A 15283-nucleotide genomic window follows, 5' to 3' on the forward strand; every position below is an offset into this window, starting at 1 on the left:
AATTATTAAAATAATAAAGAATAAACAACAATAATTAAATTATAATAGTAGACTTCCAAAAAGGTCTACTATGTTAAGGTAAGATCTACTCCAAATTTTTAATTTTAGTAGACTTCAAACGCAGTCTACAGTATCGTAAATTTTAACCTAGTTACATTTTTGTCTCCCTATATAAACAAAATTTATACAATCTCTCTCTAAAGTGGCTGCACAAGTTTTTAAAACTCTCTCCCTTCTCTCTAAAACTTTCTCTCTTCTCTCTAAAATTCTCTCAATTGTTTCTAAATCTCTCTCATTATCTTCTTTCTCTCTAAAATTTTCTCAATCTCACAATATTATCTTGTCATTTTAGATATTATGATTCATGGTTTTCATCTTCTCCTTTAAAAAAATGTAAGTTTTAGATCTATAGATTTTAAATGTGTATTTTTATATTTATTTCTCACAATATTATCTTTTTTTGGTAGGTATTATCACTCATGGATTTCATCATCTCCTCTAAAAATGTAAGTTTTAGATTAATAGATTTTAAATATGTATTTACATGTTTATATTCAAATAAATTTATAGATCAAGCTCTCTACATTAATTTGCTACTAGTTTACCTTATAAATTCTATTATGTAAAGTATTTTCAGATTTAAAATTATTTTCACATTTCAAAATATATAGATTTTTTCAGATCTGAAAATTATCAGACAGTGTAGACTTCAAAAGAAGTTTATTAAAGCTTGCAGACTTCATATGAAGTTTACTAAACCACAAAGTTTAAGCACTACAAAAATATGACTTTAATTTTTTTTCTATGTTTTCTTAATAATTTTATCTTATTTTGCAGGTATTTTCTTCTATAGTTGTTCTCTTCTCCTCCTAGAAATGTAAGGTTTACATCTATAGATTTAAAATATGTGTTCTAGTATTTATATTCAAATAAAGTTACATATTAAAATTCATATTAATATGTCTTTAATTTATAACTATTTTATCTATTAAATCATATTTTTAAAAGTTTTTTAGATTTAAACTTATTTCATATTTTTAATGTATTTATTTTTCAGATCTATTTTTTTTTGATAGAGTAGACTTCATTTGAAATCTACTTAAAACTTACGGCTGGTAGACTTCAAATGAAGTCTACTACCCTTGACTTTTAAGCATATTTCATAAGAAGTTTACTCAAATATGATTTTAATTTTTATCTTATTTTTCATAATTTTATTTTATTTTGCAGGTATTCTCTTCCAATGTTTTCAAATCATCTTCCCAAAAATGTAAGCTTTCCATATATTCATTATAAGATATTTTGTGTTTATAATGAACTAAATTTATAGATTCATAAATTATCTTTTTGCTTTGTTACAAGGATGACAAAAAACCATTTTTGAAATATTTTCCAGAACAAAGTATTTTCAAATTTTCTAAATGCACACTTTTAGATATGAAAATTTTCCATTAGTGTAGACTTCAGCTAAAGTCTACTAAACAATAACTTTACGTAGACTTAATAAAAAGTCTACTAAAATATGATTTTATTTTTTATCTTATGTTTTTCTCATAACTCTATCTTATTTTGCAGGTACTTTTTCCAAGACTTTATTTGAAGCATCAAGATTATGAAAAATCAAACATACTCAAGAATACTTTTTAATATATTGCTCTGTAATAACTTTCATAATAAAATATTAATTTTAAATAATTTTTTAATGCATAATCTATAAACATTGTATTCATTTTTAGTTGTTTTCACTTGTATGATATTATTAATTTTTTGTTAGATATCAATTTTTTCACAAGATCTAACCAACCAAACAAGTAAAACCACCATAAGCTAAAATAATAACTAACACACATGTGAGAAGAAGAAAATCTATACAAAATTTTTCCAAAAATTTTCAAGAATAACACTAATCAAAACAATTTGCAATAAGTATCAAGTGTATAATTATAACACATTAAATTGTGAATTCATCCAAGACCATTAAAATTTTACTAACATACACTGTAAAATAATTAAATCATGAAAAATATGATGAATAATACACAAATACACTTTTAATAGAATTTACGACGTAGACTTCAACTGCAGTCTACATTTGTAGATTTACAAAAACGTCTACACTTATTATCTAACATATAGTCAATCCAAATTTTTTTAGTGTATTTGGCGCAGGCTTGATACACAAAGGCGTACAAAGTGTGTTTTAGATAACTCGATCAAGTTCCGTACTTGTCGATTATTCGTGACAGGCATAAGAGGAGTATTTTCCTATTCGGAGTCATTTGTTTTAAATGATGTTTGGTAAGGAATAGGTTAGCACCATCTTCTCAATTTTGTTGTCCAGATCATAATTTTCTTGTGTCATTTCAAGAAGTTTACCATGTGTACAGTCATCATGCACAAGGAACATTCTTCAACCTTTCCGATTCTTCATCCTTTTCGAATATTTTGTCATCTAAAATGTCTTTGGCCTATGCTTCACACTCGCTCTAAGTTTCCAACCACATCCTTGAACACGACACTTAGCCACATACAGAGTTTTCGTTGTCTTATATGCTGAGAATGTAAATTAATATTCCACAGTCACCGACTTCAGCTTTGAAACAAGCTATGCCTTACTAGCAAAACTATAAACGAAGACTTACAAATACGTCTACAATTATTAGCTAACAACATTGTCAAATCAAATGAATTATACCTTCATAATTATAAAAAAAATTCTTTTCAAAATCACTCAAACCCATTAGGATTAACTAACACACACTGTCAAACAAAAAATCTAGAAAAAATTTAATGAATAATACACAAATTCACATGTTTATAGATTTTACTATGCAGACTTAATATTCAGTCTCTGAAGATGTAGACGTTCCTTTCAGTTTACAGACGTAGACTGTCAAATAGGTCTACTCTTTGGGTTGGTTTTTGCAATTGACCATTTTACGGGTTGCTTTCTATAGTTGAATAAAAGTTGTGATTTTGTACATGTAGACTTTCTTTTCGGTCTACAATTTAAAAAGGTTACTTTTTGCAATTGACCAGAATTCATCCAAGATTTGACTTTCAGAACTAGACTTCATATGCAGTCTACATGTTTGAATTTTTTTTTAAAGAGGTTAGTTTTGCAATTGACCAAGTTTGACTTCAAATCAGTAGATTGAAATGAACGTCTACGGGTGTGTAGACTTCTTGTGAAGTCTACTCTCAAATCCGACGGGTTGGCTTTGCATTTGACCAAAATAAAAAAGTAGATTTTATACGCAGTCTACATTTTTTTTTTAAGATAAGAAGACTGCATATGAAATCTACAATTTAATAAATTTTTGATTGCTTTTTAAACTTTTTGGTCAAACACAAAACTAACCTATTCCACGAAATCAAAGTTTTGGTCAAATGCAAAACTGACCTTTTATAGACTTCGGTGGCAGTCTACATTCTGTAGAGTTCCGTTGAAGTCTATTTTGAAAAGTCAAAAGTTCGGTCAAATGAAAAACTAACCTCTTTTAGGTAGACGTCTTAGTAAGTATACCGAAAGTTTTATTTTTGTTGTCAAAGGTAAAGACGGAGACTACTGGGGAAGTCTGCGTTAGAAAAAAATTTGTCTGGTCAATTGTAAAACTAACTCGTGCGTTGACAAATAGACTGCATCGTAAGTCTCCACGGAGGCGTAGACATACAAAACAGTCTACCGTCGCGACACAGATCTGAAAAAAGAACGAAAACCATGTAAATAGTTACCTTTTTCATGTGTAAAGCTCGTTTCCAACCTTTTCAACCGTCCAAGCTCCAAATATGAGCAAAAAGAAGCATCTTTAACTATTCACTAATGAAGAAACTCTAAAATATGAAGTTTGTGATTATGAAAATGATAGTTATGAGAGTTTTTTAGATGGAAATGTAGAGGAAATGAGAGGAAATGAAGTTTTTTGGGTTAGAATGAGAAAAAAAGTGGTTGAAAATTGAATTCTAGAGCTTTAGAGCTCAAAAATGGTGGTTCATGGTGGTTGGAAAAATTGATGATGATGGTATTTTTGTAAATAAGAAGAAATGGTTAGGGTGTATTTGGTTTTTTGTTAATTTCGAAATTAATAAAAAAATAAATAAAAATGGTAATTTTGTGAATAATTCAAAAACATAAGGATAGTATGGAAATTTTATTGATGAATAGTATGGACAAAAAAAATGGGTTGGTTTTGGGTTTGACTTGAAAATATGGGTTGGTTTTGAAAAACACCCAAAATTTATTTTAGAATTTAGTCTGTAGAATTTTTTGATTTAGCTTTAACAGATGTAGCTTTAAAATTTCATACAGCTAAAAAGATATGGCTTTAGAAAATAAGATTTTTATAACCATTTTTTGTATATTTTTGCTGTAACTTTAGTTTTTTGGTTATGTTTTTTAAAACTAAGATAAAGCATGATTGGTTGTATTTAAAGTTGTAGATAAAAATTAAAGCTAAAGTCACTTCCTACATCATAACCAATCACCCAATGTTTTGTGGCCGAGATAAAAGAATGTAATCAAACATATGATTTGTACGTGTGCTTCATGTATTTACTTGTATGTGTGCTTGTTTAGAATTATTGTAACAGCAGCCATTGTCATATATATTGTCTCATTTATAAATAACTTCATTATGTTTTGTGGCAGAGAATAAAGAATATATATATATATATATATATATATATATATATATATATATATATATATATAATCAAGTATATGAAATGGACAGACGTGATGAAATAGAAGAAAGAGGTTTCTAATTACTCATGTACAGTAAACCGGTCAACATATTGTATACCGATTTACCTGCAACTCCTGTGAATATAAATGATAGGTGGGCGGTCCGGTATCAATTGATCAGTGGCATATTTTGTAAATCTTCAAGTAAATAATGGATTGTTAAATAGACAGGATGAGAAGGCTCGTGGAGCTCACAACTCAGCATTGATAACAATGTTACAGCTTACAAAAATGTTCTTCAAATCATATATATGAGATATTATAATTTTTATTATAATTCCCGGAGCAAGCGATTTATTCAACAATTATGCGATTACGGAAGAAAGGCTTACAAGAGTTTCTCAACATGGTGCAAGTAAATCCGGTCAGGCGTGATCTTCATAGGACGGCTCAAATGAGGCAGTTAGACGTAGATCCTCATAAGGCAGGTAGTATTGTCGGTAATCGAATCGTCTTTGTAATCTTTCTCATAATTGTAATATCTAAATAAATCCCCGACAAAAAAAAAACTATCAAATTGATTATTTATGTACAAAAAATATGATTTCTTTCCTTAAATAAAAGCTACGAAATTACCTAATATAATTAACATATATATAACAATTAATGATTATTAATAATATATATTTGATAACAATTAATTGTATCTTTTTTTTTTGTTTAATTTTATATTATTACAGAATTTAACCATTCATATTAAGCATATAATAAAAAAATTAAATTTTTTTCTTATATATTATATTTTGTATTTCTTAAAAACGACTATAAATTACTAAAAATAGTAAAGTCTCACATTGAAAATTTTGTGATCAATGACTTAACTTTTTTTATTCAAGAAAGATACAAATGATCATAAATCGTATGAATATGAAGTCTCATTAATAGATATTCATATATATATATATATATATAAAATTTTTAATTTAAAAATTGCAATGAAAAAATATTGTGATCTTAATATTTTAATTTGAAATTTGTATTGAAAAATCTCACATTAAAAATTTCTGACTAACGGTTTAAATTTTTGTTACATTAAATATACAAATATTAATAAAATCATATGAGTATGAAGTGTGAAATAAATATTTATATTAAAATATTCTATATATATATATATATCTATGTCAATATGACTAAAGTTTAATTATATACCATATAAAGTAAATAAAATGATTATTTTGATTTATTTACTAAAAAAATGGTTGTAATTTAACAAAATGTATTGGTTTTGATTTATGTGCTAACTATAATGTATATAAATTATTTTTTAAATGAGTATTTTCTAATATGTTATTTGATCATACAATCCCATAAATACACTTCTTTAAATCAAAGTGATTTTTAATACTGGAAGCACTATATATATTATTTTATTCAGATTAAATAATTTAGTCTTGATTTTTATTCCTACAAAGTTTTAAATGAAATATCATGACAAGATTTCAATCAACTCTTTTTGAGTTTGTTCGAAGAATGAGAGATTTGATAATTCACCTAATATTTGTTTCTCTTTAATATCATATCTAGCTATTATAATTGTAAGAATGAGAGATTTGAACTATTTATTATAAGTTTTCTGGTTTATCATTTAATAAATAAAAAATTTCTTAGTTTATACGTAGTTTACATATACTAGAATGGTAAAGTATTATATATATTTTTATCGGTGTACTCTTAGGTAACTAAATCTCAAAAGCGTAGGTTAATAAAATAAGTAATTTTTTTTTCTTTCTAAAGATGATTTTTAGACGGAACTGGTGACTATATACTAGACAAACATATTTATATTTCGAGTCAGCACTTATATTCTATAACAGCTTGATATATTAGATTTGAACACTAACCTCTGAATAGAGTTTGCCGGTGATTTTTTTCAAAATTTAGATTCTCAGATATGTATAGAGAGTGGAACTAATTTTTAAAGATGTCCATCTTTTTAAATGGACACTAATAATCTACTAATAATCTTAACATCAATTTATATTGATCATTATAAATTGATCAATTTTTATTGACAACTAAGTCTATTATTCTACTAATAATCTTAACATCAATTTTTATTGATTAGTGAATATAATTTGGGTTTTTTGCAAAATTGACTCAAAACTCAAAGTAAACAACAAAACTAAGCTATGTTTTTTTTTGGACATTTTATTTGCCCTATTCACCCCACAAGTTTAGATTATTCACGAAAATGCCATTAATTTTTTTTTTCTTTTCGAAATGACATTTTTACTCTCTCAACCTCATCATCTTCAAGTATTTACAAGATTGCATTGCCATCAATACACCAACCACCATGAACATCCAATTTGAATCTCTTAATTCACCTCAAATCGATTTACAATTCTTCTTTCACTTTCTCTCCATATTCATCAAACAAAAACCAAGATTTTGATTTAAATTTTTTTTATGGTTCATAGAGCCATTGAAGCTTACGATTCTTGGTGAGTCACTTTTGTTTGAGATTTTGAGTGCTTGGAGAAGACTTATGTGTGCTAAACAACTTATCTCACTGGTTGAAACTATGAAATCAGTTTTTTTTTCAGATATGTTTGCCCAGACGACTTCCGGGTAAGTCTTCTAGCTGTAGGCGACTTAGATGGAAGTCTACTGGTCAATGCAGATGTTAGTTTTGCAATTGACATTAACATGTGTTTTTTGAGACGACTTACATGGAAGTCGTCCATCTTTGTTTGTTAAAAAAAAACGAGACGACTTCCATGTAAGTTGTCTAGGGTAAACAGGTTAGTTTTGCATTTGACCGATTTTGTCAGAATTTTGACTTTTCCTGGACGACTTACACATAATTCGTCTAGTAAAAGTTAATAAATCAATATTTTGTTATACCTAGACGACTTCCATATAAGTCGTTTCAGGTTAGTTTTGCAATTGAAAAATAAATAAAAAATTATTTTTTTCACAAGGATTTTGGGTTATTTTTGCATTGGATTCAAGTTTGGGTATACTTTTGTAATCAAAGTCAAGTTTTGAGTCATATTTGATAAATTTCCCATATAATTTTATATAAAATATTTTCAAAAAGAAAGCAAAATTAAAAAAAATGCAGAAAAACAGAATAATATCATGACCATAATATTGGTTAGTATCTGCATGGTCATAAGCAATTGGTTCTTATGACCCTTTCCATTTTATCATGAAAAATATCAAATACCATAGAAATTAAGGTTTTCATCATTTGATGCGTCTACGTACGGATGGTGAAGCACGTGTACATCTAATAGATTTTACAAATATGGGAGATGCAAGTTTACGCTCTATCCACTAAGTTACATACCTAAACCACTGCTTGAAGCACTTGGTTCAAAGTGAAGTATTAATTTAAGAAAAACTTAACTACACAACAGATTGAATGGCTCATTCACTCATTTAGGATTTTATATCACACAAAAAATATATATATATATGTGGGCAAACGACAATCATTTATACACAACAAATTTAGATACAACATGGATTAAATGGATATGATCCACTCATCTAGGATTTGTACCACACAAAGTATATGTGATCATGTGAGCAAGGTGCCAAGGACAGTCATGTATATCAGACAAAATATATTCTTTTTTTTTATTAGTTAGCAAGAAAAAACAAATAATTAAGGCCGATACAAGTTTGATTAATGTGATCTGTTTAAACTGAGACTGTCAATAAACTAGTAAAGAGAAGAGACGAGTTCTCGTCGGTGGATCAAGACAAAGACGTGTTTTATTAGATCAGTGAGTCGAAACCGAGTTACAAAAAGGGAGAGAACAGAGGAAAAAGTCCGGCGAAGACAAGTTCGTCGGACCGTACAAGTCGGCGAGATGTAAGATGTAAAACCCTAATTCTAGCCAAAAGTGAGTGTAGTAATTTGCGGATCCCCTCCTTGTTGCATTGTCTCCTCCTTTTATAGGCGAATGCTCGTTGACCTAATGTGTCTTGTCTCGATGGGCCTCCTCGAGTAATTGGGCCGACTCATCGGGCCGTTGTGTCAGGTCGTTGAGCCGATGATGTTCAGTCAGTCGCCTCATCGAGAAAAAGTAGTTTGGAGCCGAGCCGACCACTGGCTTACAAGTCGGCGAGCCGATCTTCTTTGTTGTAATCATATGTCTGGGTAATTGTCTTGCGGGCCTTTTGGGAGGGCTAGGCCCAGTCCCAACAGTAAGTCCCCCCAGTTCGCTGGTGAGTAGCGTAGCCGACTCTGCGAATTTGAGAATAGGGTTTGCGAGACAATTATCTCAGATCTTTGTGATTTCAGTCGACTCCTCGACTATCCAATCGACTCCTCGACTGTACAATCCACTTTGTATGCTCGCGTTCGAGGATCTGACTGATTTTTTTATTTAAACCGGTGGTTAGTTCCGGTTTTGATTTGAACCGATTTCGGTTCTCCTCGAGAAGCTTAAAAGTCGCGACGTTTGGTGAGCTCCACGCGCCTTAATGGGCCGACTCTAGGCCCATCTAGGTCTAATGATGACGCCTCGGGGTGCGATGCGCTCCTCTCTCTATAAATACCCCTCTCACTTCTCCTTTTCTCCACTCTTCATCCGGCTCAGGTACTTTCTCTCTCTAACTCTTCGCTTCTCTCTCTAACTTTGTAGTTTTAGATTTGAGAATGTCGTCGGGCGGTAGAAGCAAACTTTCTAGGGCCCAGAAAGGGAACGCCGCGGTGAATGCGACCGAGTCGAGTCCTGTACGCACCGTTGAGTCGAATTCCTCGCCCGATTTTGAGGCAATTCATCGTGAAGCCATGATGGATTCGGAGAACACGGACACGCCCCAGCGAGTCCTCGTTGCTGATTCGGCGCGTCAGCTCCGCGAAGAGGGAGAGAATGAAACATTAATTTCGAGAGACGGTCAGGGTGGAGCTGATGTCGGAGAGGCGTCTCTCCCCGATTTCGTTCCGTGCTGTTATCACCCGGGGGGAATCTTCGAGGATCTTCCAGCTTTGGCGGCGGAGCAGATGCGTCCCTCTGTCGTAGAGGGACAGTCATGGGAGAATATCGAGGAGACTCGGTCGACTCCTAGCAGCGTGAAAGCTTTATTGAGAGAATGTGGGGGAACCGGGGTGACCTTTTTGATCCCAACTAAATCTCAGAGGCCGTGGTCCTCTCCCATGGGATTTCAATGTGTCTATGAGTCATTCTTTCAGGACGAGACCAAACTTTGGTTTCCAATTCCTCGACTCGTTACGTCTTATGTGAGACGTCGTGACGCGTCAATAAGTCAATTTTTTAACGGCGCGTTCCGTACCTCAGTGGCGTTGATGATGACTGCGGCGGAGATCGACGTTTCGATGAGTGTTCGGACACTCGAGGAGTTGACCTATACGAAGTCTATGGGCGATGGTTTATTCTCGATCCAGATGAGGCCCAACTACAACGTGATCGTCGATCATCCGTGTAGGACGGCGCACTGGCAGCGTTTCTACTTTTACGTCAAGTCTGACGGTTTTGCCTTCGAGGAGCCGCCCGACGATTCCTTTCGTTTTTTGTGGAATCGTAAACTTGGTAGAACGCTGTTGTCAGCTCATCGACTGTCTCTTTTTCCTGTTTTCTGATGAGTTTTCGTTTGTTCGCAGTTGATCACCTGGACACGGCCTCTTATCCGGAAGATTTCGTCTCTGGTGCTCGTGCAGTTGTTTCGCGCGTACAAGTAAGCTGGAAGGATATCACCATCGAGAGGATTCGACGAGTGCTTGACAGAATCTCGAGGAGTAAGTTTCCCCTTGCGATCACATGTTTCTTCCAATTCGTGTTAATTCCGAGATTTGTTTGTACCGACTTGCTGGTCTTTTTCAGAGGATTGGAGGTCTGATCTGTTGCCTTTGATTACCGGTAACAAACGGCAGTTTTCGATATTCAGTAGCACTGAGCAAAAGATAATCAACGCAGCGAGGGAAATGAAAGAACTTCCAGACTTGAGTGCATTAATCAAGAAAAAGCTGAGCGGGGCGAAAAAGGCATCTTATGCGACTCCTAGCGAGACAACTCCTAGTGAGACGACTCCTCGCGAAGAGACTCCTCGCGAAAAGACTCCTTGTGGAGCAGTTCCTCCCGCTCCACTTACTCTCGTGGTTTCCCCGGGACCGTCTACAGGCCCGGCTAACGTCGACTCTTCGAGGGAGGATCTCACATTGATATCTGAACGAGAGACTGCCGAACCATCGGTGACTGGTGGCAAAAAGAAGAGATCTGCTCCTGACTCCTCTGCATCGGCTGCTTCTCAAGCGAGGACTGAATCTGATGGTCCTCCGAAGAAGAAGAAGAAAAATGAGAGGAAGAAGAAGAAATCTGTTGAGGAACAGTCGGAACCTGCTGAAGGCACCGAGAATCGTGAGATCGTTATCGAAAAAGGTTCTTCTCGTGATGCTGCAGCTCGGGGAGTCGTTGATTCGGATAACTCCCCGTCCGTCTCTCTGAAGAGGAAGAAGACTGGCCGCAGTCATGAATCGTCTACTCCGGTCACGTCTGCTTCTGCTGCGAAGATTCCTCCAGCTGCACCTCAGACTCTTGTCGAAGGCGGTTCGGCCTCTGAGGATCGTCGGGTCAAATTTCATGACCGCGTGGAATTCAAGTACGTCGGTGAAACTCCTCTTTCCTTCGCCCCGACTGATTGCGCTTAGCTTGTTCGACAAATTAAGGGTAGTCGAAAGGACCTGCCCGCTGTCAAGGACCTTATCTTCAAGGACGCGTACGTCGACGCGGCGAGGACTAAAATTCTAGTAAGAATTATTCTCCTCGTTTTCTCTTTTTTACGTTCCTGGTTCTGATCTTTTCTTTCGTTCACGCAGAGCGACGGGAGCATGAACTACGTCGTCGAGTTGTACGACTCAGCCCTTAGGGAGGTCACGTCCAAGTTAAAGCAAGCCGACAAGCTCGCTCGAGCGAAGGATGTAGCTCATGACCGCAAGGCGAAGGAATTTAAGGTGATAATTGATAAGGTTGCGGAGGAACGGGCTCAACTGATTGAGAGGAAGAAGGCTCAGAAGGCTCATTTCCTGGAGAAATTCGGGGAGTTGAAGGATAAATTTGAAGCTGCAGGTACAAAGATACGAGGACTCGAGGAAGAGAAGAAGGCTTGGTTAAGAGAGAAGGCAGCCATGGAGGAGAAGATGGTGTCCACCGCTCTGAGACACTTGAAAGAGGTCAACAGGTTGAGGGACTCTCGAGGTTATGAGGTTACTCAAGAGCGGTTTCGTGTACAAACGGCCATGATTGCTAAGAGCAATAAGCGTTTCTCCAAAATTCGAGATCTCGAGAAGCGTCGTAGTGAGTTTGAAGTAGTCAGATCCTTGCAGAGCCAAGCTTTTGGGACAAAGAAATGCCTCGAAGCACTCAAGGAGAGCGGGACCGACATTCCACAAGAGATGATTGACTTGTTCGCTGAACAAGAGAAGGAGCATGAGGCTGCGGCTGAACTCCTAGCCGTCGGAGGGATCCCGAGGAGCTTCTCTGTCTTTCTCCTCTTCATCTTCGATCCCCTTTTCCAAACGAGAATGTATGGGCGGCGATCGACCCATATGGATCGAATGCGGGCTTAATTGATGCTGGAACCGCTGCTTTCCTTCAAACTCCCAGTAGTTCTCAAGGAGATCATGCGAATGAAGGGTCTGTAGAACCGACTGGAAGAGAGCTTGGGGAGTCGTCTCATCAGGAAGGTAAGACCGTTGGTGAGGTCGCAAGGCTCGAGGACACGACCGTTGCACCTGCTTTGGATCCGACTACGCTCTCCACCAGCCTTGTTGTGAATGAAGATCCGCTGGTCCCGGTTCTTGGGACTACTGTCGCTGTTCTGACTTCTGACTTGGGAGTCGACAAGACGGGGACAGAGCCAGTTAATCCGCTTGAGCTTTCGGACTCTTCGACTGAAGGAGAGGGTGGCGAACAACTGGAGGAAATCGACGGAACTGATAATCTGCCAGTTCTGCCAGCGGACGAGACTGGGGATGCTTCGGATCAGCTCGCTGCTCAGGTCGTCGAGGGAGGCTCCGACCGTGTCGAGGACTAGTTTAATATGTTGTTGTTGTTTCCTTTTACACTTGTGGTTTTTAGCCCTTGGAGGCTTTTGTTGATGTGATATATGGATTTATTTTGCTTTTGCGGCTCTCTGTTGTTTCAGACTTTCAGTAAGTTTGCCTTCCTTAGAAGTTATTTCTGAAACAGAATTTGCCTTAGTCATGGAGATATAGTTTCGTGGACTCGAGGGTGCGAGTTAGTCTTCGACGAGTCGCTGAAATCTATTTTAAATGTTGGGTTTAAACAATTTGGTTTGGCAATCTGGTCGATGTCTTGAATTAAACCGGAGAGTCAATGACTTAGTTTTATCAAATTTTGACACATCATGCCGTCAGTTCGAGTCCTCGATAACAACATAAATTTTCGAGTTTCGAAGACAATCGTTTATACTTTTGAGCGACAACGGTTTTCAAATCGATCCTTAAGTAATCCAAAAAAGAATATTAGGTTGGCCAAGCCCGGCTTTACAGGATTATAAGATGATTGAAAGTTGTCGTCTCGATCGCAAGGGTCGGGCCGCGATACGACCGAAGAATCCCTCGAGCATGTGTCTGATCAGGACATGCCCGTTAGTGGGTGCGAGTGCTAGTACGTTTGTCCGAGAGACAAGGTCGTGCTCGTGCGTAAGCATCGCTTAAAACAATTCGCGCTCCTACTTGTTGGGAGATTGTTTTTGTTATAGCTGGACCCGGTAAAGGGCTGCCTACGTACCTCTAGGAGAGGATCAAGCCATTCGTAGTTCGTTTTGGTTAGTGAAAGTGGCAGTGGATGCACATTCACTTGTTTTTTTTTTTTTTTTTTTTTTTGGAGTGAAAGTGACAAGGGTGTCATTCACTCGTTGATTTAGACAGGACTCCTTGAGTGTTCAATCTTCTGGCTTGTGCCTAAGAGTAGTATCGTCGGAGGTGCATTGAGTTCCATGCTCTGGGAACGGGTTCGCCGGTCGACGTCTCGAGTCGGTAGACTCCTGGTTTAATGACTTGAGAAATTTTGTACGGCCCTTCCCAGTTAGTTCCGAGTTTGCATGCGTTTAGCTCCTTGGTGTTTTCGAACACTTTGCGTAGTACTATGTCGCCCAGTTCGAGAGGTCGAGACTTGACCTTCTTGTTGTAGTAACCTTCGATCTGATGCTGCTAGTTCTGGATGCGGAGTAGTGCTTGGTCGCGGTGTTCTTTTATAGCGTCCAGGGCATCGAAGAGCATACCGCTGTTGAGCTCGACGTTTTGTGGCATCCTCGACCTTCGCAGACTGGTTACGTTGACTTCGGCGGGAGCCATGGCTTCGACTCCGTGTGCCATCGAGAAAGGAGTTGATTTCTTTGCTCCTCGAGGAGTTGTTCTGTGTGACCAGAGGACACCGTCGAGTTCATCTGCCCAACATCCTTTTTTGAGATCAAGGCGTTTTTTCAAACCGTCTATTATGATTTTGTTGGTCACCTCGGCTAGGCCGTTGCTCTGGGGGTATCGCGGACTTGACGTGTTGAGTCGGATTCTCCATCTCTCGCAGAACTCTCGAAATTTATTTGATATGAATTGGGAGCCGTTGTCAGTCACTATCTCGTAAGGTAGGCCGTGGCGACAGATGATGTTCTTCCACACAAATCGTTGGACCTCTTTCTCTGTAATGCTTGCGAAAGCTTCTGCCTCAATCCACTTCGTGAAGTAATCTGTCAAGACTAGGACGAAGCGTTTCTGTCGAGAGCTCGGCATCGGGCCGATTATGTCCATTCCCTATCGCATGAAAGGGTATGGAGCTGTCATCGTTCGCAGCAACTGTGTCGGGGAGTGGATCGTCGACGCGTGTCACTGGCACTGGTCACATCGTTGCGCGTAAGCTTCGCAGTCTGCGTTCATCGTTGGCCAGTAGAAACCGAGACTCTTTACATTTAAAGCAAGTGCTCGACCTCCAGAATGATTTCCTGCAGCGCCTTCGTGCGTTTCAGCCATGACTAAATGCGTCTCCTCGCCATTGATGCACTTCAGAAGTACCTTGGTGCGGTCCATCGGTGGAGCTCTCCGTCGAGGACGACATAATGGGCACTCCGCATCTTGAGTCGTCTTGCAATCCATTTCTCGGGAGGTAGCTTTCCATCGAACAAATAGTCGATAAATTCTGTTCTCCAGTCATTGGTGTCGTTTGACACCTCTTCGAGGACTTGGTTCGCGGGTGCGGCTTCGGTTATTGGTGCTACGATGGCGGTCTCGATGGGAGTCAGGTCGATGCTTGGCTTGTCGATCTTGTGGATAGGGATGGTACGTTTCACCTGATCGCGCAACCTGCTACCTAAGGCAGCGAGAGCATCAGCGCATACGTTCTCTCCTCTGGGGACTTTGGTGAGTTCGAAGAATTCGAAATCTTTGGCGAGTGTTTGAACGATCTTAAGGTATGCGTCCATTCGTTCGTTGCGGGCGTCGTAGTCACCACTAAACTGACTAGTTACGAGTTGCGAATCGCAGTATGCGCTGAGGCGTTTTGCCTTGACTGCCTTGGCGAGTCGTAGTCCTGCGATCAACGACTC

This window comes from Brassica napus, chromosome A6 (assembly GCF_020379485.1).
Source record: "Brassica napus cultivar Da-Ae chromosome A6, Da-Ae, whole genome shotgun sequence".
Classification (NCBI taxonomy): domain Eukaryota; kingdom Viridiplantae; phylum Streptophyta; class Magnoliopsida; order Brassicales; family Brassicaceae; genus Brassica; species Brassica napus.